Raw genomic sequence first — 19,810 nt, forward strand, 5'->3', positions numbered from 1 at the left:
CACCTTCAAACCTCATCACATCCTCCTTTATAACGTTGCACTCTCCTCCATGCACCCTGGTGCCTATAAATGCAAAATACAAAGAATGCTTGTTTTGATGGGTAGCCAGTTGAGAGTGCTTAATGTTGGCATGATATGTTCAAATCACTTCATTCTGAGAAGTGGCCTTGATGATGCATTTTTAACTCTTTGAAGTTTCCTCATTAGGTAATCTGGGAGTCTGAGACAGAGGCTGTTTGCATAGTCTAGTTTGGATAGTATTAGAGAAATGATGGGCATGTCCCTGTGGGTGAATGCTCAGTAAGGTAAGGTGCAGCGTAATATGCGCAGCTGGGAGAAACAGCTTCCGATGACGGATTTCACCTGCGGATGAAGTGTGAGGGTGTTGTCCAGTTTCATTCCAAGATTTCTTACTATGGTTGATGGGTTTGGGCACACCACAGGATTGTGGAGGAGTTAGATCCGGTAGGATAACAGAGCCTTAACCCTATTTTACTAGGATTGAGTTTTCTGCCATCCATGTGTCCACCTGTGCAAGGCAGTATTTAATGTTTGCAGAGTTTGGTGATCAGTGGTCCACAAATGTGTGGATTATTTGTGTGTTTTCCACATAGCTGTAGCAGAGGATACCAGATGTATTGATGATATCAAGTAGGGGTGTCATGTAGATATTGGTAAAGTAGAGGTGAGAGTGTGGATCCGTGGGGTACTTCACAGGTAAGTGGGTGAAGCCAGGAATAGAAGGGGCCCAAGATTGTGATTTCAGTTTTATCAGTGAGAAAGGAGGTGATCCAATGTAGAGCTGATTTTTTAATGCCAATATCTCCCAGTTTTTTTCTGCCAGATCTCGTGACTGATGTGTGGTGTGCACTCTCTGATGTTTCCCAAGAATTCTTTGCAGTGGCAGTGCCTATTCCCTCATGTACGGGGTACTGCATTTAGGGCCTGGTTCACAGAGCATTTTCTTACAGGATTGCACCATTATAAAACGTTTCTGTGAATCAGGCCCTTAGTCTTTTGTGAAGTCCAGGTCATATCTTGGGCAGTTATGGTCTTCTTCTGCTTCTGCTGCCCTGTTTCGAGGTCTGTGGCTGCAGACTTGGTATATAGTGATCAGTTGTATGAGTTGGGGAGTGTTCACTGGGGTCAAGTAATTGGCCGAATAGCTCCGGTCGAGCAGCTGGTATATTGCTTTGCGTCTGTGTTTTTTGGGAGTAGTAGGACTTTATTTTCCTTGATAGCAGATTTGGTTGCTGTGTCTTGGGGATTCTCTTGTTTCTCGTGAGTGTGCAGGGCCCACCTTCCCAGGTGTGCATAATGGAGTCATTCATGTATTGCCGGTGAAGACTGCCAGTTCAAGCAGTGGAACTCTATGCAGCAATTCCCAACTAACAATCTCTGTCTCTGCTTCTGCTCTACCCCAGAAATTCACTAAAAACAGCCTTGGGCAACCTAGGAACTTGCTATAAATAACTGGACAACCTAGGAACATGCTATAAATAACCAGAAGAAACGACAATACCTTCTGATTCCCTCTATCTGCTGACCTGTTTGCAATAACAGAACCCTGCCTTCGTCAGAAAGTATGACAACTCATTAAAGGGCTGCAAAAGTGTTTTCTTCACAATGAAAACATGCCTGCTGAAATATTTTTGATTGCCCACCAACCAAGCAATCAATCATTGTTTGCCTTTGTGAGCAGTCATTCTACGTTTAGAACAAATCAAAATACAGCAAAATTGTGCTAACATGGTGTGACTAACATATGAGAACCGTGGTAAGCTAAGCATCATAAAGGGGGGACAGAACAGCACACAGGAAGAGATGGGTATTTCAGACCTAGAGGGTCGAACTGTTCCAACTCCAACAAGTGCTTAATTTTCAAAGTTAGAGCAAGGGAGAACCTGAATTATGAAATCCTTGCATTGTGCGGATCAATTTAAGTGAAACGGAGACAGGCAATTTTGCTCGGGTGATGGGCAAAAGGCTGCATAACAAGCAGCATTTACAACTACAAATCAGAGCAAAAACAACATTTTTTAAATGTTTGTTCAGAGAACATTTTAGCATTAAATTCTTAGTACCCAGCAACAGCCCCGTTTATGTGGTCAAGCCAGTATAGCACAAACTACCACCAACGGGAAAAATGCACTACACCCATTCACACTTTTTATATCACAGACAACATTGTTTGTCTCCACACCAAAAGGTGTGGCATGTCATGATACTGGGCCTCATACGAGTTCGGCGGGAATCCTGCCTGTGCTACCAATGGGTTGCCACCGGACTCGTAACATTTTACCACCACCTAGCTTCCCGGTGTCACCAGGACATTACAAGTCCCGGCGGACCGCGAGGCTTGGTGCCGGTAGATGTAAGTACCCATTCCGTGGAATGGGTTCACGGAAGCACCAGCACCATTGCTAACTGTGCTTCTCTGGCTGCTCTGCCTACCGTGGCCGCAGCAGACCCCGGCACGCAACCTTGTAATTTGCTGGTCCGGTAAGCTTACCGGCACCCTTGTTTCCGGACTGGTAAGGTCGTAATGAGGCACATTGACATGATAAGTCAACTATGGTTTACTACAAAAATCCAGTCACAGATCCTTATTCATTTGCATGCCAAGGTTTAACTGCAGTCTCATTATTTCTCTTACTTAATAATACATGGCCAAAATGACCAGGTCGATCCTCACTTCTCCAAGTGTCTCGATCACCAGGGCAAGAGCTTCTTTTGTCAAAAAATATATTCCATGGTCCTAATAGTTTCTTTCACACCTGTTTCATGTTGCCGCTCACAGCTGTCACCACCGACTGCCAATCCCCACAGTGTCAACATATTTCAGTTTTTAGGGGGTGATGTGTACGCTACTCATGGCAGATGTGCAATGTTTAAATACCAGGCAAGATAGCATACGAGTTGGGTCTTGAAAAGAGACACAACATTCTTTACTTCTTTTTTTAAATCTCATTGGGCCTCATTACACGGAAGGCGGTAAGGGTTAATGGTCACCGGGAATGATACCGGTGACCGTTAACCCATACCGCCTTACTACGAGGTCCCTTTGCGGGTAGGTACTTTAACTGTTTAGCAGGCGTTAAAAACTAACCCGCAAAGGGACCACGGTGCTAATTACGGTACCGCAATTTGCGGCACCGTAATTAGCGCCTTCCCCATTCCCATAGAGCCCTATGGGGCAAAAATGGGAATGGGGAAGGGCAATGGAGGAAGGGGGAATTACCGCCCCGCCAACCTTGGAATAGGGCGGTAATTCCCCTTTCCACCAAGGCGGTATAAAATACCGGCATGGACCAAGGTGCTAATAGCACCTTGGTCCTCCGCCTACCGTGTAATGAGGCCCATTGTCATTATTATAACTTTTTTTTCTGATTCTAAGAATTTTATAGATGTGATATTTTGACTTTCTAGCCACACAAAATAGTGCAAAAGTGTATTCTTCCGAGAGAAACGTAATGGGCAAGTTCAGAAAAACTAATTGGTGAATTTATAAACCTGTTAAACAATGCAGGAAGATCAACTTCTATAGGCTAGCATTCAGCAAAGGCACTCTTCCTCTGTAGGACAGGTTTCCCTGGCCTGGTCCCAGTTGTGGTCCTGCTGACTAACGTATTGTTGTCCCTTCTGTGCTCGGTGCCTCTTCCCCCACTAATAACATTTGCATCTGTGCAGCAGTGATTGCAGTCATATGCCAGCGTGTGTTTAAGATTCAGTGAGTTATTGGCCTGTCAAGTGCCTGTGTATTGCCACTGTGACAAATCAACTTATGGGTACCAGTAGTCCAGGGGTGAATATCGGTTTCTAAACCATCAATCAACCCCACACCTCTAATACACCAGAAGGCATCCAAACAGATTGGAATAACAAGCACATTATAAGCCCACTTTTCCAATTTTAGTAACTTGGATGGAACAGCAGACTTATCTCTGAAAGGTCGTGGATTGTTGGTTAGTCGAAACACAGCAAAACTACAATTATTACCCAATGATAAAAGGGGACTGTCCAGTCAAGGTTGTATAGAAATGATCAGTTCCATGTGTCAATATCCCCGCAAAACTATCGCCATACAAAAATATGGCCATATTTTTGCGGTGATATTAAGGCATGGAACCTGCGGGGGACACCCCTGTAACCTCCACATTATTTCTAAAGGAGCGGGGGATACCCCACATCCCCTGCTCCCAAAACCCCCCAAAATTTTCCACCCCCAAAAAATCACCTATGGCCGTTCCAGACGACCATATATACGGCGATATGACCCGAGGAGGGGGGGCATTACAAGTGCGGTAATGCCCCAGTGCCATAGTTAGAAGCACAAGCGTAGCAAGCGATTTAATGGAGCCCCGAGGGCATTACATGACTGGTAATGCCCCCCTCCAAGGGTCATATTGGCATTAGTGCCCTGGCACAATGTACCGGGGTACTAATTGCACTTTATATGGAGTCTTGAAAAAAAAAAAAAAAAAGGCTGCTTGGGATCGGGAGAAGGGAATACACATGGTCCCTTCTCCCTTTTCCTGGCAGCCATTGAATGTTATGTAAACAAACAAAATGGCTGCCATGGAACAGGGAGCGGGGACTACCTGAAGTCTCTTCTACCTTTCCACAGCAGCCAGTGTCAAAGAAACCCAGAGCTGTGGCAGTGATTCAGAGCCTTGTCATTCTGGTAAAGTGAGGGACAATGAGCTTGCTTTTTCAAGCTCACTGCCCCTCGGCGGGTACTACTATGAAATACAACCCACCTTGTAAAGGAATGCAGAGGACAGACAGTTTCAAAGAAGCAGAAGTGATGCACTCTGAATACTGACAGGAGGGTGGTCGGTATAATAAATAATCGCAACAGTTCAAGAATACGTGGCTTCAGCACAAAGAGAGCAATAGGTCTTAAAATGTGTCTAGAGGCCTTCTCAGAAGAAACAGAGGGACAGAACGACAATGTACCTTTTGCTTGTAGTTGTTCTTGGTGCTCGACAGGGTCATGTCAGCTTCAGGGCACTTTGCAGGTATCTGTGACAGAGTTCAAGACAGGAGTTAGCTGTGGGTATCAGGTAGCATGATGGTTTGGTCTGCGAAGTTGGACGAATGACTGCAGGCTGGCCTAAATGGCAGCTCAGGGTAAAGAATAGTTGTCTCAGTGCTGATTGATGGTTCTAAAGCATTGGTCGAGATATCTCAGATGCCTTTAAGTGACTATGGGTTCACAACGGTGGTCAGTGTTGCAGTCGGTTGCAGCTAGCGGAACTTGACTGGCTCAACAATGTCTTTTAAGGTGGACAGAGGTAGATGCTCGTCGAGGCACTTCTCCCAGCTTCTTCCCTGGGCTTGTTTTGCTCTTTAAGGAGGATGGCCTAACGCTGAGTAGTGTGTTGCAGGCAGCTGCTTTGTCCTTGTTTTCGGGTTCAGAGACTCTCTGGCACTTCCCACCTAGGAAGTTTGCTGCAGAGCGTAGCAGGGCATGCTGAATGCTTTCTGTGTACCAGTTCTGCTGGAGGGTCCCCTGAATTCGGTATCTCCCTCTGTTCCATGGGAGATGTTTAGGGGAGGTATCTTGCTTCCCTCTGTGGAGTTCCTGGCCTTCATTACCTGTTGGAACATGTAAGGCAGACAGTACCTCAACAGAAAAGGTAAAGGGATCTTCCTGTCTGTTGTAGAACAAAGGGTCTCTCTGGTTAATGGAGATCTCTGTGGTTCCTGATTGAAGAGGCAGGTCTCCCTTCAAGCTGCACAAAGACCAGACTCTCTGGCTCCTGCAAATCAAATTCTCCTACCTTATGAATGGGGTCCCCCTGCGACGATGACTACTGTAAACACGCAGTCCCAGACATGACAGTTCACTGACAATCGATACTGAGGGCGGGAGATGGCTTCAGGTTGACTTAGCGGCATATGAAAGTTTGTTGGGGTTTCCTTTCTCCTTTGTTAGCCTCTGCAGCCAGGCTCCATGTGGGCCTGTTTGAAGTACACTCTATTAGTATGTTAACAACAAAAGGACATGGTGGATCCATGGATCCCTTGTTAGTTAATTCAGGCTGAACATGGCAGGGGGAGGTTTGGTCCTCCTCCTTCTGGAGATGCACTGTACACTCCTCCTGTCATGGCCTAACTAAATATGACAGGGGGAATACGTCTGTAAGCAGTGTCCAACCAGAGAACACAGGTCTATGTGTATGTCATGCAGAGAGCAAAGGAAAATGTGTGCGGATTAGCCATAAACATTTTCCAGAGGTTGATCTACACTTATTCAATTTCATTTAAAAATTTCAAAAAAGCCCAGGTGAGCGCACACCCACCATGCGAATGGTCGATTTACTCACATGCTCCACAGCCTCAACATGTGAACCACCACGCTATTGAGAGTTTGGTTCATCATCAAGACAAAATTACCGGCTGAGACCATCTTCATTTCCATGCTGGGTGCCTGGCATTTGCTGAATTTCATATCTAATATCTGTAGTCCATGTCCACTAACCATCGAAGAGGCCTGTGGTCAGTTTGGATAGTAATGTGTGACCCAAAGATGTAAGAATCTTTTTTTTTTTTTTTTTAAGTGTATATGGTTTATTTCAAACCTTTCACATCAGTAAAACATTATATTTCATTATATTTCATTAAGAGAGATCTGTCCTAATGCAATCACATTGAATTTTACAAAAAAAAAAAAAAACAATTTACAGAGTCAGTGCTGATAAATGATAACAAAATGTTAGTTGCAAATTAACATAGCATTAACTAACAATCAAGAAATTAAATTAGTTTAAAACCTCCTTTTATAATCAAATGGAGTACTTAAGGTGAATTTCTATTGCTAACAGTATTGGATAAGATAAAATTGTTAGATCAATAGTTTTAAATGACGCATGAATATCTAACATTGGCTCAGCACAACCTTTCGTTCGCTCGAGTTCATTGTTTATGCTGTATTTTCCTCATCAATCTGATCAAGTCTTTTTAGGGTGTTTTCAAGGAATTTGACTGTTGCAAAGTTTATTTTTGGAGATTGGCAGGTATATATTAAACTCCACCATTTCTCCGCATCTAGATCGCATAAGTCAGTGATGTTACTTGCTAAAAAAAGGTTCGCAAGTCTCCTAATTCTGGACAGAATAGCACTAGATGAATTAGAGATTCTTCGCCTCTTTTGCACAGTCTACATTTTGTACATATTTTCTCCTTTGTGTATCTTGCTTTTGTCGTTTTGTTTCCTAAAATGTTTAGTCTGAAACGTAATAACAGATCTCTTTGTTTTGAACTAGGAAATTTTTTCAGATAATCTGGTATAATAGACATCACACCGCAATTGGATTTCAGAAGCGTGCGCGTTTTCGCCGAAGCTCGTTTCGTTTCAGTATTCGACCAGTCCTCCACCCACAGCGTTCTTTTTACAACTATTTGTTTCTCCGTTAGGGTTTCGATTTTGATGCCAAATTCTGTCAGGGTTTGTTTATTTCCATTTTTCCAATCTTCTATTACTTTTTCATCATAGTTCTTGGAATTGACCAATATTTCAAATTGGGGAGGTATCAGGTTGATCATTGTTTTTCTGTACAGCATCAATTGGTTGTAACGTATATGTATATATATTGATGTTAGGCCTAGTTCATGGCGGATTACCGAGATTGGAATCGCTTTTGGTATTGAAAGGACGGTTTTCCAAAAAAGACCTTCTAAAGTGGACCAGAATTTCTCTGGGATATTTGTGCCAGTTTCTGCTCCATATATAAGTGTGGGAATTACTTTTAATTTGTAGAATGTAATCACTGGGCATAGAGAGAATTTTCCGTATCTTTTGTTGATAATGATTGCTTGGGTTGTTAGCTGTTTAGTTTTTGTCTTTAGCATCTTTTTCCAGGGTTCTTCATTCTTTATCCCACTTATTTGTAGTCCTAAGTATCTCATTTCTTCACAAGGTTTTATCCAGGTTTCATTCACTTTCCATTCTTCATTTTTGGTCTTTTTCCATCTTTTGTCACTGATTATTAATATCTCGTTTTTTTCTGCATTTATTTCTAGGTCATTGTTTTCTATGTATTTCTCAACCTGTTTTAATGCACGCTGTAGACCAATTTGTGTATGATCTAAAATTATCAGATCGTCTGCATATAGCAGATGGTTAACTGATTTACAGTTTAATCTTGGTGGAAAAGACCTGATATCTCCAAAGCATTGTTGCAAGTCCTCAATATAGAAACAGAATAGGGTGGCTGCTAACGGGCATCCTTGTTTTAGGCCTTTTGCTGTTTTTATGGCCTTCGAAAGATTTCCGCCTTGGTCCAGTTTAATTCTTATTGAAGTTTCAGCATACAGTTCTTTTATTGCATTTAGGAGATCAGGAGGGCACCCTTTAGAAGCCATTTTTTCCCAGAGTCGGCTTCTGTTCACACTGTCGAATGCTTGTTTAAGATCTATACTGGCTATGTACAGTTTTTGTTTATTTGTGAAGGCTCTTCTTTTCATCAGGCCTAGGATCAGAAGATTTAAGTTGCACCCAACATTTTCGACAAAGCCTGATTGTCTTTTGTCGTAGATATTCGAGTCGTTTATCCAGGTCTTTAATTGTTTGAGCAGAATTGTGGCAAAAATTTTCCTGACACAATCTAGTAAAGCGATTGGGCGGTAATTTTTGGGATCCGTTCTATTGCCTTTTTTGAATATGGGGACAATGATGGCCATTTTCCAAGATCTTGGTATTTGTCCTTGCTTCACAATTCGCTTAAAGAGTCTTTCGCAGAAAATTGCCCATTTTTCTGGATCTTCTTTTAGCACTGCGTTTGACAAGCCGTCTGGGCCAGGGGCTCTTGACGAGCTTGCTCTCTTGATTAAAGATTTTATCTCTTCCTTGTCAAATTTAATTTCCCATGGGCATGATATTTCTTCTTTAGTATTATTCTTCTCCATAGTTTGTGTCTCGTTGAATAATTTTGTAAAGTGTTTTGCCCAAACATTTTCTGGTATCGGATTCATAAGGGCTGCCATTGATTGTTTCTCATTTAACAGGGCCCATAGAGATCTGCTATTTGTCCTTTTCAACAATGGCCCAGCTCCTTTCTAATTTTTTAGACACCTGCTAATGTAGACAACAGGTTTCTCTACCCCGTGAGATTTCAGCTGTGCTAACACTGCTCCAATCCCAAAATCAAAGTCATATGTCTAGATAATGAACTCCTGACCATAGTCTGGCACTTTCAGAACTGGGGTCCTGCACAATCCATTCTTTAAATCCTGAAAGGAGGTTTGACAGGTGGGGTCCAAGTTACCTTCTTTGGCATTTTCCTGGAAGTTACATCATTCAGAGACATGGCAATGGTCCCATACCCCTTGATGAACAATAGGTAGTGCCCATTGAGACCTAGAAAGTCTCTCACCTATGTCTGTGTGGTGGGGATGTCCTGCACCTTCACAATGAGAGGTTGTTACCTACCTCCACTGAACAGGTGGCCCAAGTAATCACTGTGCCCTGTGCTATCTGCAACATTTTGGCCTTGATAGTCAGCCATGCGTTCTGCAGGGCATGTTTCATTTGGTATAAGTGATCTTCGCAGGTGTGGTTGAACACAGCAATGTCATCTAATTATGCAACACTGAAGTTTTCCAGTCCAGACAAAACCTGGTTAACCATCCTCTGAAAAGTGTCAGTGGCATTCTTCAATACGAACGGCATATAAGTGAATTGATAATTTCCTTCTCGGGTTGAGAATGCTGACCTCTCTCTCACTCTGTCTGTCAAGCCGACCTGCCAGTACCCTGCCATGACATCAAAGGTAATCATGTACTTGGCAGCGTTGAGATTGTCAATGAGATTGTCTGCCTGAGGAATGGGGTGAGCACTTGTGCCTTCATGACAGAACTGAGCTACCTGATGTCCACACAAAAGCAAAATCTTCCCACCACTGGTCTTTTTGGGACCAGAAACAGTGGGCTAGCCCAGGAACTGTGGGATTGCTCTATCACTTCTAATGACAACATCTTGGAAATGTCCTCCTTGATGGTGTCCCTGTCATTATCAGACATCCAGTGAATCCTGTTCTTCAATGGCATACTGTCTCAAATGTCCAGATCATGGGTGCACCAATCTGCATGACCTGGAGTCAGCGTAAACAGACCAGCAAACTGTTCCAGGAAACAGCAACTGTCTGTCAGTTCCTGTTCTGACAGGTCTGTTGCAAGGTTGACGCGATCAACTGACCCATCTGTGGTTTCAGTGTGCAGGGGTTCTGGGAGGGGATCAGTCACCTCCCCAGTCTCTCCATCAGTCACTAACGCCATGACCAAGTGATCCCGGCTTTAATGGGGTTTTAGCTGTTGATGTGAGAGACCCTGCACATCGGTTAACGTCCTTTCACTTTAATGAGATAATTTAACTCATTGAATTTTTCCAGCATACACTTGACCTGTAGGGCACTGGGTTTGGCAGGCTCCATAATCCACACCCACTGGCCTGGAGAATAGGCTGTCACTGTGGCCTCATCAGCTCCTGAGTGGCATGTTGGTTTTTTGTTGACTGTTCCATGTACTTTGCCATTCTAGACTGAAGGCCAAGTACATAGACCACCACAGCTTGTGTGGGTAATGAGCGGTTGCCCTCCCATCCTTCTTTCACTAGACAGAGGGTACCTCATACAGGGTGTCCAAAAAGAAGCGCGACACCTCCCTGTCGGGTGAACATTAGGCATGGCAGAAGAATATCCCATTTTCTCCTCAGGTGCTCTTCTAAGCCACCCATCATGCCTTTCTTGGTCTTGTTGAACTGCTCAGCAAGCCCATTTGGTTGTGGATGGAAGGATGTAGCGAACTGGTAGGTGACTCCACACTCTTACCGCATAGCCTTCATATACACTGATATGAAGTTTGATCCCCTGTCAGACATTACTTAATTGGGGAATCCAACAGAGGAGACTATCCCAATCAGAGCCTTTGCAACCACAGGGGCTTTGTTGCTCCTCAGAGGGATGGTCACAGGGTACCTTGCGGCATGGTCTACCACCACTAAGATGTATCTGTTCACTGAGCTGGTTTGAGGAGCCAAAGGACCCACAATATCTAGGCCCATCCTCTCAAAAGGCTACCCAACCATGGGTACTAGAATTAAGGTGGCCTTTATGGCGCCACCTTACTTGCCAGAAGCTTGACAAGTCGGGCAGGACCGGACAAATTCCTTAACTTTTATGACAAACTGTGGCTAGTAAAAGTGCACAGACAACCGGTCAGATGTCTCATCCTAAGTGAACCGCTAAAGGAATTTGGTGAGGCAAATCCAAACTGAACTTTCTTTGGCATTGGGGAATAAACAACCTTCTGGTGCCCTCACCTTCAGATTCTTTTGGCTCACTGTACAGGAGTCCACCCTCCCAGCACATTTTGAACAGTCTAGGGGCCTCTCCCTTAGCCTACTCCTCTGCCTGCTTCAGCAGGCCCACCACAGAGGGACACTCTTTCTGGGTTTTAAAGTAGTCATTCTGATCTGGGCCACCAGCTGATGTAAACTCATCCAGCTTGGGCAGGCTCTTCAGACCTACCCTCACCTGGTCCTCTACCTCAGGTTCCTGCATTATGCCAGGCAACTTTGAAGTCACTGAGTCCCCTGCTACCAGAGTCGGGCCCACAGAGGCTACTGGCCACTCTCATGGAGGAGTAGACAACTCAGCAGTATGCCTTGCCTTGTCCTTCCCATCCTTGTTAACTTTTGTGTCTAAAGATTTCTATTCTGCTTTGGGTGTGCTCCCCTGAGCCTTTTTCTGGACTTGAGTACTCAGAAACGTGTCAGCTGCATTTTAAAGCTTGCTAGGGTCTGTAAAAGTATTCTCTACAAGATGCTGGTGAGGTTCAACCTCACAATTCATCAAGATATGCTCACACAAAATCAAATTGTACATCCCTTTAAATGTGTCAACTTTGTTACCAGACATCAACCCACTCAGATATTTCAACAAGAATTGTTTGAACGCTTCAAATGTCTGCCCACTTTTCTTTCTAAGCTCTCTGAAGCTCTTCAGATAACTGTTCAGGGGTTCTACAAAACTTTATGAGGAGCGCTGCCTTCATGCTCTCATAAACAGGCCTTTCCTCGGGCATTATGATATGGTATGATATGACATGTGTAACGCATCTATATACAAGTGTTTCAAGGCGCGATGAGGCAAGGAAAGGGGAACAGAGGGAAGACAGAGACATGGATCTTACTAGGCCAAGTGACATTGAGATTGTGTTAACTGAATAATTGCATTAGTCCCTGGTGTCAGTAAGCGACTCATCAAGGCTGCACCCCACAGTATCTTGTCCACCTACTGTAGCTGAAACGAAAGCTTGAGCACTTCAAACCAGTCAAACATCCTTCCCCGCTACATAAGCCTGCCCTAAGTCTTTGGGCATGTGGTGGCAGGGCTTATCCCGGACACTCTTGTTTTGAGCCACTACAAGAGGTCAATCTGTTGGCCTCCTTCTTCTCTTCTAGGTGCCAGCTTGCACAGCTCTATGGTAACCTGGTCCCTCTATTTTTGTTACTCCAGTGCTAGTCTCCTCTCCTCCAACAGGAGCTTACTAGCCGCTACATTGTTAACACCTGCAATAGTTACTGGGCCACATAGAGACTGTACTTAGGCCTGGGGCCAGCAGGATGCCACAATAGCCCCTGACCTCACTGACATTCTAGAGAGTTGAGAAACCATGCTTGCCCCGGAAGGGTGGTTGGCGAGAAACACTGCACATGTGGTCCTCCACGTCATCTTCCAGTACCCCTCCTGGAAGGTCTTCTTCATTTGGATACACAGGGCCGAGCCTGTCCCCTGGGGTCATTCTCCCAGCCAACTGCGCTTCTACCTAAGCTTGGAAGCTGGTCAGCAACTCAGGTTTATTAACCTTGGTGATGTGGGGAAGTCCTGTCTCTTGACATAGGACAAGCAGGACGTCCTTGGCCTTCCACAGTCTTTATTTCAAGATCCATGATTATTACAAATAGCTAGCATGTTTAAACATTGGCTACAACAGTGCTTTTATCACTGGGTGACTAAGCTGTGTGCAAGGTTCCAACTAGATCTGACCGCCTGCCACTAATGTGATTAATCAACTTCCGGTAGTCAAGGGGTGAATATCCGTTTCTAAACCATCTATTGGCCCCACACCTCTAATACACCGGAAGACATCTGAACAGATTGGAATAACAAGCACAACGTCAATGTCCAATTTGGTAACTTGGACGGAACGCAAGGCTTATCTCCAAAAGGTAGTGGATCGTTGGTGAGCCGCAACACAGCAAAAATACAATTATTACCCAATGATAAAAGGGACTGTCCAGTCAAGGATGTATAAAATGTCTACTTTATTATTATCACAACAGACAGTTCTAGCAACACTATGGCCCTCATTACGACCCTGGCGGAAATCGGAAAACGATGGCGGAAATGCAATACCGCCATCGAATAGCGCTCGGTGCGACTATGACCCGTCACCGCAAAGTACGAAGCCATTAGCGACACCGTAGTGAACGCCAACGCTAACTGCACCAAGTACGCGCGCGCGCGCCATGCCAAACCGTAAATACCACCATGGCGCAAGGGTACGCGAATTCCGACCCTAGCGGACATGTACCTAACGCCATCAAGCATGGCGGAAAGCACCATTCCGCCATGGTGAGAAGTACGGCATCGCGAATCAACCGTAAACGGCCCCACTGAGTGCCTGTACACCGCTCCCTGCCCACAAAGTACAACTCCCCGTAGGTGCAATGAAGTCACACAATGCAACCAGTGAAATGTACAAGTCACCCATGCATGCCAACGAACAAAAGAATCACAAGAGGGGCCAATGGGAGCTGCAGGGCACAGATGGCACGAATACAGAAGCCATTCCAATGGACATGACCACAGTCCCCCCCCCCAGAAACGCACGCAAACACAGGCACCTGTGACCAGCAATATTCCGAAAATCACAACATTCCACCAGTCCACCTGGCTGACCGGCATCTGTTACACAAAACCCAATCCCCCGCCCCTGAGCATGACAACATTCAAACAGTCATATTGGCAGCCCCCATCCCTGACCTCACTGTGCTCCGTAGGCAAACGCGCCCAGCACAGTACCACGCGACTAAACTCCGAAGCTGGAACCCAATGCAGATCTCCTCACAATACATCGCTCCCCAAATAGGAATATGCCACATCACTCGCAAAGAAGAACGCTACACGGCCCATATCAGAATGGAAATTTAATGCACAACTAATTCACCAAGCCCATACAGCCATTAGTCCATGAACTCCAAAACACATATCACCATTGTGGGCTGCATCCGCAAGGAATGACCAGCTACTACTTGTGTGACGCCCTGTTCCATCATGGTACACAGAGCCACATTCACGTACGAAAAGGCAACATGGAAGCGCACAGAACCGCAGGCCCGTCCCAATGGGGAGCCACTAGTCCAGCTGAAAGGCCGAAATGTTGCTCCGAGCCACTAGTACTGCGTAAGGGCATGTGGCCCATTGGCGATCGTCCCATAAGATCGTAATGCTGCTCCACTGATTAACACGAAGCAGCAGGTGTCGGGAGTAAACGCCATCTGCAGGAGTGGCATACAGACGGCAGTGGCAAAAGGGGAGGAGATACCTGTCAACCAAAAGAAAAGAAAAAGAACAGAATGGCCATCAGAACTACATTCGAACAACTCACTTCAATGATCACACTAAATCCACAGTCATATGCATGCTAGCCCACTCGAAAGGATCATCACCACCCCAAAACCACTTGCGACTCATAACCATCTATATCGAGGTGTAAACACCATCACAAACGAGTGTACCTGTGCATGCGTCTGTCAAAACAGATTCCATCAGATGGGAATGTTAACGTGCATGGACACAAGTGTCTGAAGGCGCGTCGAGACAGGGAGGGCTCAACAAGGCCAGATAGACGATGGTCCCACTATGGCAGCCCTGCATCACATAGCGCAGGGGAGTCGGATAGATTCCAAGAAGCCCTGTACATGGCAAACCCTGTATCAAATCACCTGCCCATGCATCCATTCATCATTCCCTCATCCTGTTATAAAAACGCCTGAATATTTACTCACAAAACATTCGAAATTTCCATTGAGTCTGTGCGTTATGCAGCCTGCAAAATCCACAGTGCCCCAGCCCGTAATTCCAGTGTTGTGAAGTTACATGTATTTGGGAACGTCCGGCCTCATCGCCCACGTCACTATTGCGCATCCAAAACTATTCATATCAATCATTGCTTCCTCGCCATGGCCCCTGTCTCAAGGACATCGAACAATAGAACGTTATATTTGCAGTCAGACCTGTGGGCATCTCCTCTCCGCTAGCTGAAAACCGAAAGCGCCGCCCTTCGAATTCCTCATTTGCAACATCACGTCGAAAAGGCATCTGTGGCCGTTTGAAATCACAAATTAATCCATCTAGTGCGGCTGTGTGTGAAAATGGCAACTGCCATCGCCCACTAATGGGACGCCCCGCCCGTCGTTGCAACTCGGTACAGTGATGCATGAGGGCCCACCGTTACTCGAGTACTACGTTCCACTGACCCATCACAAGTCTGTTCGCGACTGCAAAGATTGTATGTGAAACAATGGGACCATAGCCGAATGTACATATCAACAAATGTTACACGGCCATCGGGTACAAATACATGATTGCAATAGCAAGATGCCATTCCTCGAATTGCAGCGTTGTGTGCGGGACGTGCTCGGCCAAAGGGGAGAGCAGCTTGCACAGGTGGAATGAATCACCACAGGTGGAGGCCATACAGCCTGAAAACACATAAATTGCACACCCAGTCTCCTCCCACAACCACACCCACTCCGAAATGCTACCGGCAGGACTCGCGATGTTGGCCCTGGGGGACCTGATAGCACTGCAAGTACTCCAACTCCAAGAAGAAGACGAACACCAACTACAACCGGCCGCACGGAGGAGACGCAGGAGGAGGAGGAGGGCAAGGCAGGGCCAGCAAGGGCCGCCAGCACAGCCACTACCACCACGCAGGCAGCCCGCAATCCCACGCCTCCGAGCACATCCGTTCAACCTCACTGATGAGCAGATCCACACCCTCTACCGTTTGGACCGGGACACCATAGCCGCAATAGTGGACATGACACACGTTGACCTTGTCAGCATGATAGATAGCCCAACCGCCATCCCACCCCTACTGAAGGTGGTGTCTGTACTACACTTCCTGGCCACAGGCACCTACCAGCACACAGTCGGACAGTTGCATGGCATTTCTCAGCCACTGTTCTCACGGACACTATTGCAAGTGCTCGATGCCCTCCTGCAGCACGCAGACGACTACATCTCTCTACCACGCTCGGAGCAGGAAATTACCAACACAAAAGTGGGATTCCATGCACTTGCCGGCATACCGGGTTGCATTGGTGCCATCGACTGCACCCATGTGGAATTGGTCGTCCCACATGCCATGGAGGCCCAGTACCGCAACCGAAAACAATTTCATTCCCTGAATGTACAAATGGTGTGTGACTCCAACAGGATCATTACACATTGTTGTGCCCGAATCCCTGGATCAACCCATGATTCTATGGTCTTGAGGAACTCTACTATACCACGCTACATGGAGCGACACGCAGGGAACAGATCCTGGCTACTCGGTGAGTCTCATTTCATGCATGATGATGTGGGGTATGTGATGCAGCAATGAACTGGCAGGAAGGGGGGGGGTGTGCGTACGTAGCAATGGCATTCCACATCATACGTTTATCGTCCACATACAGGTGATGCTGGGTATCCACTGAAGAGATGGCTCCTCACACCAGTCCGGAACCCACGGGACCAGCATGAGGAGGACTACAACCATGCCCACTCACGTACCCGTGTAGTCATTGAACAGGCATTCGGCCTACTAAAGACTCGTTTCCGCTGCCTCAGCAGGTCTGGCGGGGCACTCCTGTACCGCCATGAGAAGGTTGCAAAGATGGTCATGGCATGTGTCATGCTCCACAACATGTGCGTACGTAGAAATGTGCCCATGCCCCCTGACGCAGAACTGCAAGCACCTGATGATGGTCATGATGAGGGTGGGGATGTGGCAGCACCTCAAGGAGTCTGCGAGGCACCGGAGGGCCGTGACATTCGTCAGCATCTCATTGATGCATGCTTCTAGCACTCACGCCTGGTGGCTGATACATGGACACGGGACTCGTGGCACTGTGTGTGTCTGGTACATGCACAATATGGACTGTACGCCTATGATGGCCTAGTACACAAAGATCATTGTCCACACATCTCATTGGTTGATCGTGCACTGTTTATGGCATATGTGATATCATGTTGAACACCCTATCGACCCGCCACCCAAGTGAGCCCAACACACCCCCTCCACCCTCCTACCTCCCCCCCGAACACCAGTGTCCAAAGATGCTCATTGTCAGTGGGCTGTCGCTATTGCAAGCCCCCTCTGCGGGTGTCAGGGGCACCCCTGCCTGTGGAGCGCAGGTTCCTCCCAGATCTACGTTGGGGGCTGCCCTGGACGGAACTTGCTACGGATGATGTGTCTGCCTGCTCACGTCCATGCATGTCCCTAAGGGTTTGTGAGAGCTCAGTGAGCACACGGCGCACTGCGGCAAGTTCGGCACATATGTCTTTGGACGTCGCATGCAGTTCCCCCCTCAGGCTCTCGGTGCTTCTCTCCATTTGGACTCTCAGGCTCTCGGTGCTACTCTCCATTTGGACTCTCAGGCTCTCGGTGCTACTCTCCATTTGTGCCCTTAGTGTCTCTGTACTTCTCTCCATTTCTGCCCTGAGTGTCTCAGTTGATGTTTCTATGTTTGCCTTAGTGCGCCCACATTCATCGGCATGGTCCTTGAGGAGCGTGGCCAGTTGCTGCTGTTGCACGATTAACTGGTCGAGGGACTGTTGCCTCTGCTGGGCCATGGCCATTTGCGGGGGTGTCACAGAGGGGCTGTTGACCTCATGTTGCCTTGCCACAGGGCTTGTGGGGGATGGCCAGTCGTCGTCTTGTGGGTGCCCCTGCGTGGTATCCTCATGTTGTACGGGATGGGACAGACAGGGGGAATGGGACAGGTCATGGATGGATCTGACTTCGACATCCCCGTCTTCTGTGTCGGAGCATGCTGCCATCAATGGGGTGTCACCTATGGTGCTGCTGCCACCAGAGGCAGTGCCTTCTGTGGCATCCGTTGGGGGGACCTGTGGTGGTGGTGTTGTGGGCATGCTGGCTGCTGGGGTGCCTGTTGATGTTCCCTCCTCTGTGCTTCCACCTGATGTGTGCTGCTGCCGTGTCTTGATGCGTGCAGCTGAGGTGGAGGGTCTTTGGCCGTTGGTCTTGGCCCTCTTTGCAGGTGCGCTGGTAGGGGTGTCCTGATGCTCGTCGTTTGGATCAGACCCTGTGGTGGAGTAAAGGAGGGCGAGGGTTATTAATGGGTCTGTGGGTATTGGAATGGCATTGTATCACATGCATTGGGGTGGAACCTGAGGGTGATTTGGGTCGGGGCCTTGGAGGTGCTTTCATTTGTGTGTGGAGTGAGGGTGCAGTTGTTTGGCAGCCTGCAGTTAGGGTGTGCCTGCTGCACGTGTAGTGCGTTTTTTAGGGGTTTTTAATTATTTATGTATTTATTGTGAGTTTTAAAGTGCGCTATCAGGGCGATGTGTGTGGACGTTCTCCTGGACATGTGTTTCTGTTGCACTATGTGGACACATGGTACTTCACATGATTGGACATTGTGGATTTAGCATTGTTTTATCTGGCCCACCTACCTGAATCTTCGGATGTCTGCACTCCTTTCTCCATCCCTCCGACTCCCTCTATGCTCTCCATTCCGATGGTGGAGGCACAGATTTCTTCCCAGGGGGTCAACTTGATGGGTGATTCAGGACCTCCCCCGGTGGCTGTGGCAATGTTGCGGTTGGCAGAGAGTATGCTGCGGACGCGTATCCGCAGGTCGTCCCATCGCTTTCTGCATTGCTGTGGGTTGCGGGGTGCGGTCCCCACCGCACTTACCCGCTGTGCCACCAGAGCCCATATGGCCTTCTTGTTCGCAAGTGCCGTCCTGGTCATTTGCGTGGAGAAGAAGATGGCAGCATTCTCCTGGAGGGTCTCTGTTAGCACGGTGAGTTCCTCACGGGAGAAGTGGACCTGCCGCTTGCGGTCGCACGCTTTCTTCGCTACTTTTCCCATTTTTCTTGGTTTCGCTAGGGTGGATGACGGGTTGGGGTGTGTCTCGGGGTAGTGTTTTTAGTGGTTGTGTGGTTTTTGTGGTTTTATAGGTGTACGGCGGGATGTTTCCCGTTCCGGGCCCATGTTTTCACTTCCGTTTCCGTATATTTCCGGTCACCGTACTTTCCGGTAGGCGCACTCTGCGGTGTCCGCTGTGATGGGTGGCGGTATTGCACCTAGGGCGCCGTACGGCGGCGGTGTGGGCCGTTTTGGGGTCATTTCCGCCATCGCGGACTTTGCACTTCCGCCATGCCGTGGTGCTCGTGCCCGATGGGTCGGAATGGGCCGCACTTTGCTCCTTCGTGCAATGGCGGAAACGCTATTTACGCTGTTGCGGTCCGGTCAGTCACTTTCCGCCAGGGTCGTAATGAGGGCCTATGTAATACAACCCACCCTTTAAATGAATGCAGAGGACATACAGTTTCAAAGAAGGAAAAGGGATGCACTCTGGATACTGACAGGAGGTTGGTCGGTAAAGTAAATAATCACAACAATTCAAGGATAATTGGCTTCAGCACAAAGGGAGCAGTGGGTCTTCAAATGTCTCTAGGGGCCTTTGTATAAGGACCAGGGGGAAAGAATTACATGTACCTTG

The sequence above is a fragment of the Ambystoma mexicanum genome, chromosome 3q, assembly GCF_040938575.1.
Source record: "Ambystoma mexicanum isolate Mex_15411 chromosome 3q, UKY_AmexF1_1, whole genome shotgun sequence".
In the NCBI taxonomy this organism is placed as follows: domain Eukaryota; kingdom Metazoa; phylum Chordata; class Amphibia; order Caudata; family Ambystomatidae; genus Ambystoma; species Ambystoma mexicanum.